We start from the raw sequence: 4868 nt of genomic DNA on the forward strand, positions 1-4868 counted from the left end.
GGCTCCAGGTGAGGGGAACAGGTGCCGGACACATGACACACTGGGAGTGGTGAGCAAGGGCAAAGAGGAATGTGTCCCTGCGTCCCAAGCAATTTCCTAGTATGCCCTGGAGGGGCAGATCAGGGGCTCCACTGGAGCAAGTAAGACGACACCTTGCAGATGGTGAGCTGGGACTGTCCCTGCAGGTGAACAGAGGCTGGGAGGGTTTCACAGGAGATGGCCAGATCTGCATGTTAGTGAGGTCACTATGGAAGCCAGAGGCTTATGACATCAGCACTTGTACAGAGCCTGGCAACCATGATGGATGGTGGATGGGTGGATGGTGGATGGGTGGATGGATGGATGGGTGGATGATGGATGGGTGGATGGTGGATGGGTGGATGGTGGATGGATGAGTGGATGGGTGGATGGTGGATGGGTGGATGGATGGATGGTGGATGGGTGGATGGTGGATGGGTGGATGGATGAGTCCCAGTCACAGGGCGTTCTCTATGTCACACTGTCACAAGTGTCCTGTGATCACTCATTGCTGTTGACCCCTCACCGTGCCTAATTGCAGATTAAACCTCGTCCCCGGTGCTCATAGGTAGGAGGAAACTCGTATTTGGTTGAGTGCTGTCCAGTTTCAGGCATCCACGGGCTCCTGGGAAGAGCCAGGGATTAGGTGCAACTGGGTATTGGGTCTCCTGTCTTGCTACAGGAGCTGGCTTACAGAGGGGCCCTGAGGGACACAATTAGGTAGTGACAGAGCTGTCCCTAGGATCTGTCTCCAGCTCCAATTTCTATTTCATCCCAGCCCCCAAGAAACACTCAGTCCCTTGCTTGTAAGAACCTGAAAATGTCCTTGGGAAGATAAGTGCCTCTGGAATGGGCCGGTGAATGGATGGAGACTCGTGGGCTTGGTATCAAACCAGTCAGAGAAGTTGCCAGCAGTGGTCAGATGTGCCCCTGGTACCCCAAAGAGCAATTTCCTCATGAAGAATGTTGCTTTGCTTTAATGCATTGTGATAAAATCTTAATTTATATTTAAAATTATGGTGTTATGGTTTGGATATGCAGTGTCTCCCCAAAGCTCCTGTGTTCAGTGAGAAATGATCAGAGGTGAAATAATCAGATTCTGAGAGCTATAGCCTAATCGGTGGATTAATCCATTGATGCATTAATAATTTGTTGAACTAACTGGAGTAACTGCAGGCAAGTGGGGCGTGGCTGGAGGAGGCGGGTCTCTGGGGGCGTCTGTAGGGTTTGTAGTCTTGTCCCTGGGCCTGACCCTCTCTCTGCCTCCCATCTGTCATGAGCCGAGCTGCTTTCCTGCGACACACCCATGCACCATCATCATGCTGCCCCACCTCGAGCCCAGAGCCATGGGCTGCCATGGACTGGGCCTCTGATACTGGGGGCCAGATGACCCTTTCCTCCCGGCCTTGTTGTCAGGTGTGGGGTCAGAGCAGTGCAGAGGGGAGGACTCTGGTTACACCTGGGTGAAGAGTGCAGGGGAAGTGCTAGATCACGAGCTCTCGGAGGACACAGCACAGGACACGTGCAGACCGCTCAGAACGCAGCGCCGTTGCCATCCCTCCACAGAAGTGAGACCCAGGAGCCCCGAAACACAGGAGGTGGGCCAGGGCACGAGGCTTGAGCCACGCACTCTCAGAGGAGCACAAGAAGCGGCTGGAGGAGTAGGCACTGAAGCTAACACTGATGTCACCCAGCTCAGGGGTCAGAGTGCAAAAGAGAGCAAAGCCAGAGCACGGAGGGAGGGCTGGCAGGAGCCCAGTGACTGCCACACTGCAGGTGGGTCCCAAAGGGCACAGTGCCCGGCAAAGAGGCAGAGGACCTGGCCACGCCGTCCAGCCAACCCTGCCTGGACACTTGCCCTGGAAAACTGGTCTTGTAGGAGAATTTGCCCACCGTGCACAGCAGCCCTGCTTCAAGCATATGAAGAGCGACTCATTTGAGTCCAGTTAACACCCACACCACAATAACTCAGCCTGCGTGTGCAAAGAACCCATCGTGAGCTGCTGAGTACGGAAACACCTGCTTACGAATCTCAGGGACATGTCCGCTCTGCCTTGGCCCCCCAGTCCCTGTGGCTCTTCTCTTCAGTGGCATTAAACTAGCCCTTGCCATATTAAATAGTGGTAAGATTTCTTTAAACACAACCCGAAAGGGGCTGGGGTTGTGGCTCAGTGGTAGAGCACTTGCCTGGCATGTGTGAGGCACTGGGTTCGATTCTCAGCACCACATAAAAATAAATACAATAAAGGTCCATTGATAACTAAGAAAATATTTAAAAAACCTTAAAACTAAATCGAGTGAATTATGTACAATAGCCACCATTTGGTCTGGCATTGGGCAGGTCTGTGCGAAGGCAGACAGAGACCAGGGAAAGATGAGGTAAGGAAATGGATCTGATGGACACCAGCAGATCAAGAAGAGATGAAAGGCCGAGAGGGAGAGAACGAAACCCTGTTGGGCATCCTGGTCAGTGCCGGGCTCCCCCTGGCCCACCAGCTCTTTCTCTGCTGGAGTGCTCCCAGCCTCCGTCTGTGCTGCCCGACTGACAACGGCAGCAGCAGCACGTGCCAGGCCAGGGCTCCTGGTGTGTCATCTGCCCTTCCTCAAGGCTTCAGCTGCTGTGTCCTGCACTGAGGGCAGGATCTGGAGCACGGGGCACCCAGTGGGTGTTCCCCAAGTGGGCAAGCCATGAACAAGCTCCAGAGCCCTGGCCTCGTGCCCCGGCCTTGCGTGGACACAGGAAGCTGGAGAGATGGCAGCTGGAGCAAGGCCAGCCGCGGGCTGAAGGTCAAGGCTGCATCAGGACACTGGACAGGGCAGAGACAGCTGGGGAGCGGGAGGAGTGGGCAGGAGGGGTCTGGACGGAGGAGCGAGCCGCGGGGGACCCCCTCCCCCTGGTGCTGCCTCGTCCCCCTGGCACTTTGCTCCTGGCCCACATCCCAGAGCACATCCTGCCTTGAGATTCCGAGAAGAGGGTCGGCAGATGAAAAGCTGGTTTCCAAACATGCCTTGGTGTTGGTGAGGGCTCAGGGTGTGCACCTGGCTCCACCCTGGGCCAGGTGCGGCCTCAGGACTTCAAAGGTCCTGAGGAAGAAAGAGGCTCGGAGCTGCAGGTAGGTGAGTCAGCCCATTGTTCCGCGGACCTGAAAAATCAATTGGGCTCAAGGGAAAACATTTGTTTAAGGAGCAGAAACGAGTGGCTAATTGTTTTTTAAAATGATACTGCTTCCTGTGTCTGAGAAAAAGTCATCTGCAGGAACTGAGCTCTGAAAATGGTCATGGGAGGCTAGATAAGTACAGAAAAGAGCAGAGTGTCTCTCTGGGGGCAAGACAGCCCCAGGGGGGAAGGAAACATGCAGGCCAGCCAAGGGGCGCAGCGCTGGCAGTGGGAGGAGGCGGTCAGAATCAGGCAGATCGTGGGTTTCTGGGAGTCTCCCTTCACCCCGTAAAATGGGCTCCAGAGGGTGGGGGCCCCCTGGCTCCTGACTGAGATGATACCCACAGCCTGGGAAAGACACACTCAAGTGTCTGCAGGCCTGCTGCCTCTTGGAGCATCCCCAGGCACAGGCTCTGGACCCCACAGGGTGTGCAGGTTTAGTGCCCCTTGGTAGGACTGCTGCCCGACTCTGGGTCAGCCTGGAGGCTCTGGGGTGGAGCAGGAGGAGACACTGCTGAACCAGAAGGCAGGAGCACGGGGTCTGGCCCCCCTGCCTGGGTGCACGCTGGGCTGGTGGCAGCTCTTGAGAGGCAAAGGGGACCAGGACTCTGAAGCCATGTGTCCCTCCTCACGGCAGGCTCTGGGCTCCAATGCAGTTGGTGCATGACCAGAGCTCTGCAGGGCAGCAGCCCTTGCAAACCAAACTGCCCTAACCAGCCACCCCTGGAGCTGAAGTGGGACAGCCGCCCTCCACCCTCTACGAACACTCTTCTGAGCTGGTTGATGAAGGCTGTCCCCTATCTGCCTCCACCACCTGGGGCCCTGGGAATCTGAACATGGGAAAGTTCTGAGAGTCAACATAGGGTCTCCTGTCTCAGACCTATCAAAAAAGGTTTTAAAAGCTGGAGGGTATGGAAAGGGGGGTCTTGATGTTTGTGCCTCACAACAAGAGACATGGGATCCTCTGGCAGAACTACAGCCCTGCACATAAAGCCCTTCTGAAGAGGCATCTGCCTGCATCCTACTAAACAGAAGGATGGTGTCAGCTCCTCCTCCTGGCCCAGGTCAGGTCTACCTTGCGCAGCCCTCGGCACGTGAGCTTGAGGCCTGGCTGAGCTGCCCTCTGACCAAAGTTCCTCCTCAGCCACACACTCGACAAGAGACCTTCATCTCAGTGCTCCCAGTGTCCTCCCTGCACAACGCCCACTTCTAGTGGACAAAACCAGAGGCCCTGGCTGCTCCCATCATGCCCATGGAGCACTGGCCCAGGATGGTTCCCACAGGGAACCGTGTTCCAGCAGAGCAGGGCAGATGCTGGCATCCCCAGGCCAGGGAGTGCAGCTCAGGTGGAGGTACTGGGTATGGAGAGCTGGTGGGGTCTGCTGACCAGAGGCTCTTGGGTGGAGGTGAGCTAGGTGGTGTTGCAGGACCAGGTTGGGTGAAGGAGGCCTCAAAGCCTGGCCACTCCCTGCCTGGTACAGGGTGACCCTGAGCCCTAGGCTCTCTGGTGCTTTGGAGAGGAGAAGCAGGCTGCACTGGACAGAGCTCTGCCCTCAGAAGGGCCTGAACTCCACAGAGGATGCTGGCTCCATCTGAGGCTGGGCCCCTGGTGCCTGCACCTCTCCATGGTCTGCAAGGCCAGGTCAGATGCTGGTGCACGAGCAGGTGGTGGAGGCAGTCGGGGGGGGGGGGG

The sequence above is a fragment of the Marmota marmota genome, unplaced genomic scaffold (assembly GCF_001458135.2).
Source record: "Marmota marmota marmota unplaced genomic scaffold, marMar, whole genome shotgun sequence".
Classification (NCBI taxonomy): domain Eukaryota; kingdom Metazoa; phylum Chordata; class Mammalia; order Rodentia; family Sciuridae; genus Marmota; species Marmota marmota.